At 36.3% G+C, this 15,173-nt stretch overlaps 1 protein-coding gene and 1 pseudogene across 3 annotated transcripts in view; one reads left to right on the forward strand and one right to left on the reverse strand.

Annotated features, from left to right (window-relative positions):
* The window catches only part of LOC145889440 (uncharacterized), a 102,203-nt gene that overhangs the window by 74,189 nt on the left and 12,841 nt on the right, over positions 1–15,173 (forward strand). The window lies entirely within an intron of this gene.
* On the reverse strand, positions 3,893–14,782 carry LOC145890628 (MAP kinase-activating death domain protein-like; annotated as a pseudogene). Its single transcript, XR_014399569.1, has 24 exons — positions 14,123–14,782; positions 13,868–14,005; positions 13,460–13,549; positions 13,191–13,345; positions 12,526–12,698; positions 12,180–12,288; positions 11,510–11,596; positions 11,112–11,274; positions 10,587–10,718; positions 8,964–9,209; positions 8,771–8,851; positions 8,418–8,581; positions 8,059–8,131; positions 7,725–7,860; positions 7,320–7,385; positions 7,070–7,106; positions 5,949–6,105; positions 5,721–5,897; positions 5,366–5,530; positions 5,017–5,077; positions 4,743–4,849; positions 4,417–4,428; positions 4,058–4,127; positions 3,893–3,991 (listed from the first exon to the last, which is right to left on the reverse strand). The product of XR_014399569.1 is annotated as an MAP kinase-activating death domain protein-like (transcript).

Genomic DNA, 15,173 nt, shown 5'->3' on the forward strand with positions numbered 1-15,173 from the left:
TTTCTGTCACTGATCTCTATAAACACTGGATTGCGCATCTCACTGTGACGCATGAATGATTTTTGAAGCAAATTGAAAGACGCGGCCGCCATCTTGGAAGGTCCAACTTCCCGTGCAGAAGGCATTGGAGAGGGTGATTTTAGGATTAGAAAAAGTAGTATAGCGGTAATTTACGGATTATCCCTAATTTCTACCGTAGAGGAGTATGTAAGCATTGTTCAAAAATATGGATTTCTAAAGTTGCTGTGCAGTTGGCTGCGGAAAAAGAAAACAGAAACAATCGTGGGGTAAGCACACATCACAATCAGCATTGGAAAGGTAGTCGAAAATATTTTAAAGTGGTTAAAATTGTACCATACATACTTTAAAAAGCTAGTTGGAAGTAAAATGATCGATTTTATTGTTAAAAACAGATTTCCCTCTAACGAAGTACAAAGAAATATGTTTTTTTTTACAAGACTGGATACATTCATTTATCAAGATGGCTAGAAGGAAAGAATATATTGTTCCTATAGGCTTATTATTTTTTTCCCCAAAAAAATTTAGAAAATAATTGGCTCCAGTCCACAATATCGTTATGCAGTATTCTAAATTTAAAAGGAAATTGGCAGGAAAAGGGCCAGCCTCCGCAATCTTTAACAAATAAGAAATGTCTAGGTGACTGCACAAAGTTCATGGCCTTGTTCTTAGACCACCATGTTTTAATCCAAACCAAACAGAAACAAGTCCTATAAAAACAACAGGTAATATTTACAGTTTTGCTTTAAAAAAACTAACTTGATGTATTTTTTTGGGTTAGGTTTTTATGTTTTACTTTAGTGAGCTACCCAAACATAGCCTACACTTAGCCAATATAGAACCTAAAGTTACAGAGAAATTGGTGTAGCCTGCTAAGATCAGAAATTGCTAAAAAAATGTAAAGCAACAATTTTTCACACTAATTTTGGGGATTTTAAGATTTATGATTCTCTTACTTTGCTATTGAATCTTCAGATTAAAAGGGCCTTGCGCTGGCCATGTACATTTTCTGGGAAAACTGCATTCACGGGGCATGTTTGCTGTTGGCATTTTTGTGCAATAAAAAAATGTTTTTTGTTTATATCATAACATTCTGTGGAGATCTATCTGCAGCTCACACAATTCTGTGGGGATATTGTATTTTTTGTGCTTGGTGAACTGGATCATTTTCTTTTTGTATCATTCCTTCTGTAGCTGGTGGTTTTGTGAATAAACAAACAAGTCTGTAGTTGTTTCATTGCTTTCTTTTAATAGCCAGTAAAATATTACAAATTTATATCACAACTTTCAAGACGGGAAAAATCTGTTAGATAATGAAAGAGAATATGTAAAACAATATATAGATAGATACAGTAAGTAGTGACTTGATGTTTAGCATGCTACCTTGCAGATACATGACAATGTATATTCTTTACATACAATGCTGTGGTTATGGATGTCATAGTTTTAAAAGGATTGCTGTTTCTTCGATACTACAAATCATTACCACAATGTTACAAACCTAAGAACATATAAATATACATGCATTTACTGAAGATTGCCAAAAACAGCAGTTTAGTCAGATCTAGAACATGTAAATTGTAAAACACATCATCTTCTCAGAAGAAAAACAGCCATTCTTGTTGGTATTCTTTTGCAATAGAACTAGTCCACAACAAAGTAAAATTCAAATATAATGCGATTACTTATAAATCCTAAATTGTCGTTTGGTACCAGTGCCGGTAGTAGAGGTATTAATTAGGTTTTGAAAAGGAATTTTTCTCAGTTGTTGTATTTCTGTCGTGGCCTACAGGTGCTTGATCTTGTTTGATCTAACTTCTGTCCTCTACACTTGGACAGGATTCCGGTTGTTCAACAGGAATCGATTCAGTCCAAAATGGTCTCCAAAGTTTATTTTCCTGTAAACGGATGTAATTTCAATTACTATTAGCTATTTCCTTACATACAAACCATAACCTGTTCTTCACGGTCACGACATAATACTGCAGTCCACAGCTTTGCGGATGTAAAATCACATTTGCAAACAATTTTACATGCAACGAGCACTTGACGCATGAACAGCGAAGTCTTGTTTATTTTTCACACCTATCATTTTCATATTAAACAACCACAATGTCATTTACCCTTTCAAATTGACCGCACACTAATACTAACAAACCAGAAAGTTGGACCTTCCAAGATGGCGGCTGCGCCAATCAAATTGCTTCAATTTTGAGCGGAGTTGCGCTATCCAGTGTTCATAGAGATCAGTGATTTCTGTCGACCGAATATTAATCACTAACATCATTAAAAGTTGGCATTATTTCGCTCTTAACTCTTTTCACAACTATGCGGACCAAACTAAGCTTATACCATCAGAAAACTTGTATAATATCTTTCAAACCACACCAAGATTGGTAAACTGGCTTAAGGACTTATACGGCAATTAAACCAAAGAAAATTCTGTTTTCAAGGTCCTCTGTAATAATGCACCTTCCAAACTTTTCGCTTGTTTCCCAAAAACTGTTACTGGGTCTTGTGACTTACATAGGGACCTAATATTCTTCAATAAGAATTATTGCCCCTGGATGAGACAGTACATGGCATGGATTTGTGGAGTCTCCTGGAAGATCTTGTGATTGCTTAGGCAATTTATATTCAGCAACTAACTTTGGTGTTGGATGAGTCTTAGTGATATGCCCAAAACTGGCTTAAATTCGCCCTAGCAACAAGACATGCACATGTGCTCATTCAACCGTAAAATTGACCACCATGCATCACTGACTGCTTTGTGACGTGCTACCTACCATTGTGACAGAGGATTGAACACATGCGTCCAAGTTTTCCACCGGGGAAACTTATTTTAATAGAAATACCAATATGCGTCCTTAAGTGTGGGAGAATGGGTAGATGGTAAACTCAGGTCAATTCCACATAACGGTAGCGAAGAATTTATTTGCATTTCTACACAATACCACGACACTTTGTGTGCAAATATACGACATTACAAACCCACGTGACTCTACACACACGTGCACCGATGACGTCACAATGACGTAATAAAGGATTCGACAATTAGTTTAGTGGAAAAACTCTGCAGACAGATTTCACAGTAGGAAAAGTTGTGTTGATTTGGTAAAGATTTATGTTCAGTGCTTTCAAGTGTGGAGAATTGCAAGAAAAGTCATGAAATGAGGAATTGCACGAAATAAATTGCACTCACCAACAATTACCCTAAAAATTCAAATATTATTCATCTTCTATATTTCTTATAAAAAATAAAACACAATATTTGCCATCCCCCGATAACGTGCAGATAATAAAAACGTTCTACATCTATTGTGACGCTTAAATATGACGTCACGGGGTAAGTTGAAATTATTCTCAAAAAAACGAAAGTAACAAAAAAACGTCAAAATGGACGACCACCGAATTTGTATGAGGTAAGAACGTATTCCCACCAAACACTACCCAGTCTTATTCACACAGATCGACAGAAACCGTGACGTCACAACATGATCACGTGATCGTTTGTCACGTGGTTGGTTGAACACAGATTACACAGTGAGCTATCGATGAAATTACACAAGAACAAGGAAACTATACAAAGGGTTGGGGGAGAAGCAGATTCAACAAAGTTTCCACTGTTTATCTCGAGTTTACAAAACACAAACTCCACGAACATCTTCTTTTACAACAACAAGTTATTTTAAAAACCTGCACGTCAACAACAATAGGTTGGTGAAGTTTAACAAACTGTCTTCACATAAACATATTTCTAACAACACGCAAACCGACTTACTACCACAGCACCAATCTATATGCGTCGTGGCAAGATCAACAGCACCATCCAGCGGTAGGTATAATCGTATCAAACCAACCGCATGGTGGGGTTTCATCTGTCCGCGCGTCTCGCAGCAGCAACGCAAGAGAAGAGACAGAGCACAGCGTGACGACTTGAATTTGTGTATCGTCACCTCGTCGGTGTTGCGGTCTGTGACGTAACAATAACACATTCAGCGTTTGAAGAAAACCTTATGACGCAACAAAGGATTCTTACTGTATTCTTCGAGAATAAATATTCCCTTTACTGTGTTGCATTTGCGGATCGTTTTTAACCCGAGGAAAACCTGGGAAAGAAAACACGATTTCTATGCCAGCCCACGTGCTTTTCAAGGTCATTTATCTCAAGGTTAATTGCAACAACTTTCAACAACTAAAAACAAATACGAGCAGATTCCACAAGATTAAAAAAATAAAAAAATGTAGTGACGTCACAACAACATGCAAACATTCATTTGTGAAAAAATAAAATCTTCAGCAAAAAAATATAAACTTCTGTCCACCCATTATCATCACAAACAACAAACAAAAAGACACAACAACAACAACAACAGGAATAATCGAGTCATGCTATACCTTGTTAACTCCCTGAAATACAAAAGGGCCGGGAAATTAAACAATAAAAATCACTCACAATTGAAGCAGTTTATCGCGTAATAATTTTACCACCAAGCTAGAAACAACAACAGGTTTTCAACAGTTTTCGGTTGTAATGTTACAGATTCGGAACACAATTATACAGGTTTGTAGCGTCGTACAACTGCACGCACTGCATCATTTAAATACAATCAGATAATTATGTGAGAACTTTAAGGTGGAAACTCCAGTGAATATTTAGCAAAGCAACACAAACAGCTCGATTCAATACAGAGGCAGCATTGGATAAAATGACCTCAAGTTACCTGACTGTTGATGAACTTTAGATTCACCCCATCCAAAGTGACCTGGAGTAACCCACATTCACCAGTTTTCATGTCTTGGATAGGGAATTCCCCGCCCAATTCCGGTTCTGTTGACAATAATTAATGACGTCACTTTTTGTGATGTGGTTCGTTGGCATAGAAATCATATAAACTTAGTTCGCATCTTTATTGTTTTTGTGCCGGAACATTGAGAGGAAGTGACGTAATTAACAGACGACTCGTTTCAAATAGAAGAATAATGAAGGGGAATCACCGTTATGTCTCGCGGCAGCTTTTTCCATGGCTTCTTTGACGCAATGATACAACTCCCGACACTGAGTGAAAATAAGAACAAGGAAATTACACTGGGACACAAATTCGTCACCAAACCACAAGACTGTGTAACATAGAAATCTGTGCGAATGTTAACGGTTACGCATGATCAACCACCTGTTATTATTTGTTATATATTTGAACAGTTGCTAGACAACCTCCAGGGTATCCATGACAACACCACATTATTGCACAGATTTCTATGTTACATAAGCTTATATGTGGATGAAGTTTGGCGAGGACTCTGTGTTCTGATGTATTTTAACAAAACACAAAACACTTGAACTCACTTTCTTGGTGTAAAACTTGTTGAGTTGGGTTTCCTGACCTTTTCGTTGCCACAAGCAGAGAACTTTGGTTTTGGGGCAGAAAGTCATGTTAATCAACTTCTCCTACCACCACCGTTCACAAATCGTCCCAAACCCGCTTCGTAGGATGATCGCATCGTCGCATACCTTTTAACATACAACAAACTGGATGAGGGAAGCGTAAACATTTTGTGAATCTTTTGGTGAAAATTCGTGCAGGAATTCCTCGTTTACCCAAGAAATCCACAAGCGAAACAAAATAAACGTTTTGACGTGAAAAAAATTAGGAGATGACGTCACTATAGAATAAAGTCGACGTCATCAAGTAAATAGTAACCTCCATAAACAAAACGTCTCCTGTTGTGTCGGTTCCAGCGTGGACCACGAATGATTGCTTCCTTATATGGCGACTTCCGATCGCGTTGCCATGGATACCCTGGAGGTTGTCTAGCAACAAATTCACTTCCGCACTGTGGGACAACCCCACATGGGACTTCCCCAACAGACGTCGGACCTGAACATAAGAGTTGGTGAAAAACTTGAAGTTGTTAATTTATTTTTCTACCTTCCGTTTAATGTCGTTGGTTGGGACGTTCATCATCACCATGTATGCGATGAGGTTGTAAAGCATTGTTGACAGAAGTCTGTCCTCGTCGTCCTCCAACCTCTCTCTAATATTTAGTTTTTTGCTTTCAACGAAAATATTTAAGACACAAAATATTCTGAAACTTTAAGCTGGTGTGTTGGTTTGTGTGCGGAACACTCAACACCACAGAGTGGAACATGCCATGCTAGTGCGACACCAGGTGGCCATATTTACTCAGATTGAAGGTGGTTTCCAATGCAGCGCCCTCTAGCTGCATGATGATTGAATGCTTTCCAGTCCCTTGGTGGCAGCAAAGAAAACAAGTAGGGAAACTTATTGGAAAAGTTTAAACAAATCAAATGTGGAATGGGAGATTCAGAAGCAAATTAAAAGTTTTCTAACTGGATTTCAGAGAATAAAGATAATAATAATAATAATTTAAATGCACTTATCCCTCACCAATACAAAGACTGCATTTAAACAAAGTTTTAATATGAGCTTGTGACATCATAAGGATGCTGTGCACCAAAGATCATTGGATGAACTTCTTGTAAGAAGTGATTCAACTTAACTGAACAATTTAATAAAATTGTGTGTTTTTACCACTGTGGAGAATTACACTCAAAACGTATGCTACAGTTTTAAAAGTTGGTATTTTTAACATTTAAAGCAGATTCATGCAGAATTATATTGAGTATCGAATATCGCATACACATAGTTTGCATCAACACTAAGCTGATTGTTTAAGTGCAAGAATCACTTTCATCCACATTCACATACTTCGCATTCAATAGTTCACAGTCTGTTAATTTCTACATGTCATGCACTTATGATTAGTTGGATGTTGTTTGCAAGCAGTTGCACAGATTCACAACTTACCATGTATTTAATCTATCAAAATTAGCTGGTTATCTATTATTGCAAGCTGGAGTATTAAATAAGATTTCCAGGTAGTGATTATGATGAAAGGTTGATTGATAACCTGTGGCTTGTGTTGCCAGGCAACCGATTAGTTTACAAACCCACATCGAGGCATACATCGGTAAAGTCACAAACAAATACATTGAACACATAATGCTACTTGCACTTAATACACAAACATTTCAATTCTAAACTTGTATTTTAAGCAACTTTTTCCTATTCATTGGAAACATTTCATGTGGAAAATATTGTTGTCAACTTGAAAGGTTGTGATTATTTCACAATATTTAGTTTTTTGCTTTCAACGAAAATATTTAAGACACAAAATATTCTGAAACTTTAAGCTGGTGTGTTGGTTTGTGTGCGGAACACTCAACACCACAGAGTGGAACATGCCATGCTAGTGCGACACCAGGTGGCCATATTTACTCAGATTGAAGGTGGTTTCCAATGCAGCGCCCTCTAGCTGCATGATGATTGAATGCTTTCCAGTCCCTTGGTGGCAGCAAAGAAAACAAGTAGGGAAACTTATTGGAAAAGTTTAAACAAATCAAATGTGGAATGGGAGATTCAGAAGCAAATTAAAAGTTTTCTAACTGGATTTCAGAGAATAAAGATAATAATAATAATAATTTAAATGCACTTATCCCTCACCAATACAAAGACTGCATTTAAACAAAGTTTTAATATGAGCTTGTGACATCATAAGGATGCTGTGCACCAAAGTAATCTATATATTTGTCGGGAAATGCAGACAGTTGCATTGATTGATGGACGAACTCAAATATGGAACGGTTTCTCAATAATTAGTTTTGTGAAAGTTTAAAGTTGTACCGAGCAATCCTTCGAAGAGAAAAACCCTCTCCTCATCCTCACTCATGTCCGAATCGATTTGGATCAACTTTCCGTTACGATATCGCAGGTCACATGACTTGTCATCGTTTAGTTCCGATGTAACACTTGTTTGTTCCTGCAAAGTTTATGATTTCCATAATTTGTTGGAATTTTAGAATAAATTATGAAAAAATCATTTTTATATTTGAAATGTTTCTAATATGTTTGAAACCTTTCTACTAAAAATTATGAAAAGTCAAATCCATCAGCAAACCTAAACAATTTGTGTTACATAAAAATCTTAGATTAAAAAATGTCAATAATTTATCCATACATCTGTGAGTTGGGCTGGGACGCTATGAACACTGATGTTGTCACGGGAAGATTCACTTTTTTGTGTTGAGACTGAAATTGAACAAAATATTTGAAGGCAGTTTCACCAAGATCCACAAATTACATCCAGTTAGCACAAGAATTACCACAACATATATTCAATCCCCAACATACAACAAATATGACTGAAGGTTTTACAACAATGGTTTCCAATCTTATTACGGCACCCCCTGGAGAAATTTAAAATATTTTGGTGGCAAACCAATGAACGAGGGCCACGAATGCAACAATCAGCCTTTCTATCTGGTGGGGTTTTATCATAATAAGAATTTGATATAAAATTACATTGCTGGTAAGCACCTAGTGGCAGCATCCACTGAATCAACATCATTCCCGTAAATCAAGGGATTAAAAGATTTGTCTTTTGATTCGTGAGATTTCATCCAAGGGGGAACATTTTCATTGCTTGTTTCGAAATTACGGAGATCGTGGATTGGGGGATTTAAACTCATGCTTGCAAGAGCCTGAAAACCAGAAGGTTTGAACACAAATTTCTGACAAGAGTTACAAGAAAAGAAAATCACCAACTTAATCAACACAAGCTATAGCATAGTGTAATGGTATCACATGATTTTGACTGCAAAGTGCACAATGGTGTTATTCTATTTAACTTTATCCAAACCAGTTTAAAGTTAACTTAAATAAATCTCAACCTGTTTCAGATGAGTTTTAAGTGTGGTCGCTTCCGGTTCGGGCATTTTTGGCAAACTTTCCCCATTTTTCGGTGGAATCATCTGCATTTTAAGCACAAATATCCATTGTTTGTTTAAGTTTTCAACAAATGGAGAATTGTGACTTTATGTTAAAAATTCGGAAACATGTAAAGGATCTTCATTCAAAACTTACCTTATTAGCATCCAGATCAACTTTCCAAACGTCGGATGGAAAATGAAACTTTTTCTTTGCGCCAAAGAATGAACTTGGGACCCCGATGACGTACGGGGTCGGGGCAAGAAGAAGTTGCTCGGAACCTGGCATACACTGGGGTAGAAGGGGAATCACCGGAAACATGTATTGTAGGGGGTAGAGCATGCTGATGAGAGCCATGATGGACATCGAGAGTGCATTGTAATCCCGGGATACCAAGACAACCTGAATATTCAAACTGTTAGTTAGGTGACGTTTGACATGCAACAATCGCACATGTCAAACTTTACTTGGACATTTGCCAACAAAAAAAATCAGAAAAAACAAAACAACTGTTGTTTGTAATGTTTGTTCATATATTCCCTGCTTCATGACCATCACAGGTGTTATAATATGAACCAGGGACACATTTTGTCAACAGCTTTAAACTAGACTTGCCATGGTTATGAATTATGCATAAAACATAAAGGTGAGTGTTTGTGAGTTACCAAAGTTACAGCATTCACCTTGTAGTTTGGAACCTAAGACAGGTTTTTACTTTATATATGGGTGGATTTGATTTATATTTGATAAAGTGTTAATTTAAATTTTGGAAAACTTCATTTCATCCATAATTACACAAAAATTAAATTAATGTCAATAGAAAATCATTACAAGACGATCTCAAAACATTATCTTAACGCAACTTTCTTGTTAATTTGTGACATTCTAAAAGTTCCCCCATCAAGTAAGACGTGGAACCTGACCATGTTAACATTAATAATTGATGACAGAATATTCACTAATAGCAAGTACAAGTGCCTTTCATGAATCGCTTTCCTATAAAAAGTTAATACAAGTTGATCCGATAAGTTGAAACAGTGTACACTGCCCTAAATTCACTGAACATTTGCTTCTATGAAAAGTTAGGCATGACTTTTAAGTAATTGATTCATGTTCCACAATTGTAAACACTCAGAATCGTGCGGTGTTGTCAAATACATTTTAGTTTCATCCAAATATGGATGGTGGTTAGTTGTGGGAAGTTATGTTGGAAATAAACCTTGCCAAGCTGTCGACACCTGTGTTGGCAAACAGTGAAATGACGGCTGTTATGAGAAGGTTTGTTGAACAAACCAAACATTACATGGCAAATACTAGTTAACAAGCAATCCGGATACAATCAACAGTTAAGATTGTGATGTCACAAAAGGAGGCAGTATTAGAACTATTAACTATTGATTATTGTTCATTCTTTGAGATTGACACAAAGCGCCTGTTGGCAAAAAATCAATAAAATTCTGTGTGTGGTGAATGCCATGCATTAGATTGTGCTTCACTGGTCAATAATCATTCCATCGCCTTTTACCAAGAAAACAAATGCAAAATATTTAGAACAAAACGCTTGTGTCAATTCTGTCAGAGTAATACATGAAAAATCAAGCTCCTGGCTTGTTACGAAAATGTGGCTTCAATCAAGCTTGGCTGCGGTGCCACAGTAGCTTATGATCAAGATGAAGATTACCAAGTAAAAGTCTTGGATTAACAATGGGGTGATCTTGCAATGTCATTGGATACATTCCCTTAAATCAAAAAGTTATGTTTTTACAAATAAAGTCGTACCTTATGCTCCAACATGACGGCTGAGATGACCTCCAAGCAGAGATCGATCCTGAGAAGTTCAAGAGGAAGATGAAGAGGAAAATCAAGGAGGGAGAGACGAGTTGGATCGGGAAGAGCGATCACCGATGGCGACTGCATCATAATAAACATTTTAATTTTCAGTTGATTTTCTTATGACACGAATATATTTTGTTAAAAACATCAATTTCAGTGTCTCTATAACTCAACACAACTGGAATATTCTAAACTTAGATCACTCTCTTAAGCCTGCTGCTGTGTAATAACCCAAACCCCTCACACGACTGAATAACAGGAGACTCACACAATAAATTATAAAAACGAGAAGAAATATAAACAAATGTGATGAAATGTAAATAAACAATATCAACTCATAACAGAAAAACTATTTTATTTATGTTAGTTGTACCTTAAGTTCAAGTCACCAATATAGGAAATAATCTGACCACTGTTAAAGATTTATAATTATTAACATTGATTGAAAGGTTTGACAATATTTGAACTCACCAACATGTCGGGTGGGAGAAGTTCAATCAAAACTTTATTCTTGCCAGGAATTGGAACGGGACAAGCGATCAAGCGTGAAATCCAATTTTCTATTTCTCGGACGTCATGAAGAACCACCCCAGATACATTGTTGCTATGGCAACCGCTCAGCACAGACCACACACTAAATTATTGAAATGGTTATGAATCACAACAAGGCCAGCATAATGGGAAATGAATACAACTAAAGTTGACTTTTTGTTGTTTTAACATTAAATCAGCGTACAATTTGATTAACACAATAGATGTGATTGTGAAGGTTGCAACAGATTGTGGCAAACCACATTCTAATCCACTTCCTTACTCACAAATGATCATTATGACAGAACAATACAACAATTGTTAAATGTCAACTCCACCTGTCACTGCGTTTTCCTCTCTTTCCGTTACGAGCGTTCGTTCGTTGATAGCAAGCCTCGATCACTCGTTTCAACGTTAACAAACATCTAAATGAGAAAAACAAACTATTTTCACAACACTTCAAACAATATATCTAACATATACAGCTTTTTATTTGGAATGTGTTACCCAATTTAAAGTAATATTGCAAGCTTGCAATCACAAGTTTTGGTGAAACATTATTTGGAAAGTACATGAGGTCGGTTACCTCAAGAGAAAAGAAATCAATGTTTTTTTAAATGATGCATTAAAATTATTGATCCAGCTCAGTAGAATGGAGTCAAGCTACTCATGTTGGTGTAAAACATGTTGAATTGCCGTGAGTGAACAGAAAGTTACAGACTCTGTATAATGTCATGCTTTTCATGTAAACAGTGCCGTGCACTTAAATGCATTGTATGCAGATTTGAAACAGTTAACTGAAAGCTATGATAAACCAACACCATTGTGATAACTAAAGTTTAGTTCGGACACATAATAAAACAGGTTTGATCGCTTCCACAAGATATAAAGTGTAATTGTATATTCATCATGTGAAAATGGTGATTAAAACCCAAAACAAACTTCTTCTATGATGAAAACAATGCATATTGATGTCAGACAAGAATTTTAGTTAAACACGGGTGGTACCTCCTGAATGTTAATATAAATGGGTGTCGACTGATGATACAGAGTGACGTTAAACTGTGGGTTCTGAAAGCTCGATGTTTCCGCTTGTGAGGACTCGAGTGGACGGAACCTGGGAATAAACTGAGACAACTTAGACAGAAGTTTCTTGCATGTGAACTTGTTACAAAATAACAATGACAACGCTTTTAGTATTTGTGAAAAAAGATGTCTAAAAATGATCTTAAGTTATAATAAGTGTAAAGGATCATTTTGTGCAACCTTCAGGAACAGAATAATGTATTTGAAATAAAAATAATTTGGATTTCCGTCACAGTGAAAATATTACACCAGCTGTTATTGTAATGACCTCTGCTCTTGTCCAAAGAAGAAAGTTTTCCACTTCCTCCTGAAGCATCCGAGTTTGTCTCCACATCACGGATGTTGCTCTCCAAGCTCCCAACAGATCTTGGAGATTGAGGAGTTGCACTCAAACTCTTTCCTCCTGAAAGCTGATCATCATCATCAGCTACATCATCACTCCTGGTAGCAAAAGTAACACTTTGCATTCACACACAACGATAACAAACCAAATAAAGCAAGTGTTGCTCTGATAAGTCTTAAAACCTTGTCGTTGTGTTTAGAAGTGATACTTGGTTATAACATATATAGATGTCAGTACAACACTTACTAATGGATATTTACATGCATGGAAATTATTGATCCAGGTTAATTACATGGAGCCTATTTACTTAAATGTGAGACATGACGACCAGATACTGAATGTGATATTTGCACAAAAGTTCACAATCCTATGGTTACAATGTACTTTAGCATGTGTATAGGATTAAGGTTTGTTGTGTTTTTTCATAATGCACAAACCTTTCCTTTTTTATCAAATTAGTTTTTTCAGGCAGTTCTCTTAATCAATAATTTAAAGCTTGCATGGTTTTTAATGGATGAAGATGGTTCATGGTGAATTGGTTTCAATATGACAAGTTTAGAAATGGGAAACATTTGATAACTTGCTCTTACTTCAAAACTTGTTTTCTTCTGGATTTACTTTTCAGCTTTTCTAAATCTCTTTTCTCAAAAGGACGATAAAAGTTGACACAGACCCCATATCGAACATGGCCGCTGTCTTTCTCAGTCAGTGTGAAAACAAACGACGATGTGTCTTCATGGAGAATCTGATTAGGTCAGTGGAAATGCAAGATGTTAAAATTGTTACTCTTTGTTTTAAAATGAAACAGATTTCACTGCAACGATAATCATAATAAATATAAGTAAATTTGCATATTTACCTTCTGCATACATTAACACAACCTTCAGGTTGACAGAAGTAACAGACATCATCAGAAAAAGTAAAATCAGAATAATCTTTCTCTGGATATCTGGAACACAAGTTGTAAAACAGCTTGACCTTTTCAAACAGAATTGTAATTGATTGTACAAGCATAAGTGTCTACATGATCTAGTAACAGGACAGTGTCAGAAAAATACCTAATATGAATTACAAGTTTGTAAATACAAGCAATTCAATATATTCAGAATAAAACTTTCCAAATTTGTTTCTTCCCGGGTCACATGCTTTTTTTCCCGCTTCATTGACTTCGATTATAATTTCTATATTTTCGTTATTTCAAGGACAAGTTCGGTATAAAGTGACCATTTTTGCCAAACTAGTTTATGATCTTAAATAAATTTGAAACCTTGAAAAATGTATCTCCTGTCGTAGTAATCTTGGTAGCTTTGTATTGAAAAAGAAAGAATTGTAAACCGTGTTCTACAGTAATGCCTAACTCCGTCTGCATCCTTTGTTCCGTTTCCAGTTGTTTTGGGAATTTGGTCTGGAAATACGCGTGCTACACTTTATACAGCGAAAAACTTAACAATACCACACACAAAAATCCTCGGACGTTCGCTTGTCCTTGAGGTGGAATGCAAACGGAGGAAATTCGATATACCTCCTAACGACGGAAGCTCGAGAACGATTGAGTTCCACAAGAGAGTTTTCGTAACGTACGTGTAGACTGCTTTGGTGTTATAAGTCTGAAAGTTACAGTTGCATATTTGTAAACAGATTACTCGGCTCACACAATCATGGAAATTCATTCAGATGTAAGTATTGCTTAGAAATATAGAAATCCTTGTATGTGTTACCTAACTCTTACAATACTTGTGGTTAACGTCTAAGCAAAGTTCTAGCGAATTTATAACTTAGGCTACCTAATACGTAATAATATGAATTGTTAAACATTATCTGCTAATTTCAACAGATACCTATGTTGACTTAACTTAATAAGCAGATCCGTGATTAGTTTTTCCAGCGCATACCCAGCTAATTCATGAAAACATATAACTGTGCATATTGGATTGCTTGACTAACGTTTGTAGTTATTTTCACATTCAAATACGGTAATTCGAACGTGCAATGCTATACGCATATACTTTATAATAGAGCAAAAATTCTGTCGCTTGTTTTGTAACAAACTGTGCTGGTTTGAATTAAGATTGCTAAAGACTTATTTCAACACTAGCAATATAAGACAGAGGTCAAATCAATGAGACAGAACGCAGTGAAATCAGATGCTTCGTATAAAGTTGCCGCTGCCGACGCAAGGCTTTTGTGCACCCTGTGGAAAAATACAATTGTTTCCCACTTTTTCTCTTGTGTTGATAATTTCGTGTGATCCAATCGTATCTGGAATCGCCATTGTTGACGTCACTGAATGAAAGCGAATATATTCGAATGTGTTTGTCGTTTGGTGAATTGAGACGCCGTATTGTTGTTTGTCGCGTTTCGCTAAACTGTCTCTGGTTTCTTAATCGCCATTTTGAGCGCATCCAAGATAATAATTATTAAGTACTTGCATTCTCCCCTACCGAGTTTGTCAGCCTTGAACAATAAACGTTGTGGGTGAAGAAAGGGTGAAAAAGAGAACGAACGACACGAGAAGTTTCTGGAAAGATAGACTGAGGAACAACGCACAAAAAAGCACACGGAAAATACACGAT

Source organism: Ascidia mentula, chromosome 2 (genome assembly GCF_947561715.1).
Source record: "Ascidia mentula chromosome 2, kaAscMent1.1, whole genome shotgun sequence".
Taxonomy (NCBI): Eukaryota; Metazoa; Chordata; class Ascidiacea; order Phlebobranchia; family Ascidiidae; genus Ascidia; species Ascidia mentula.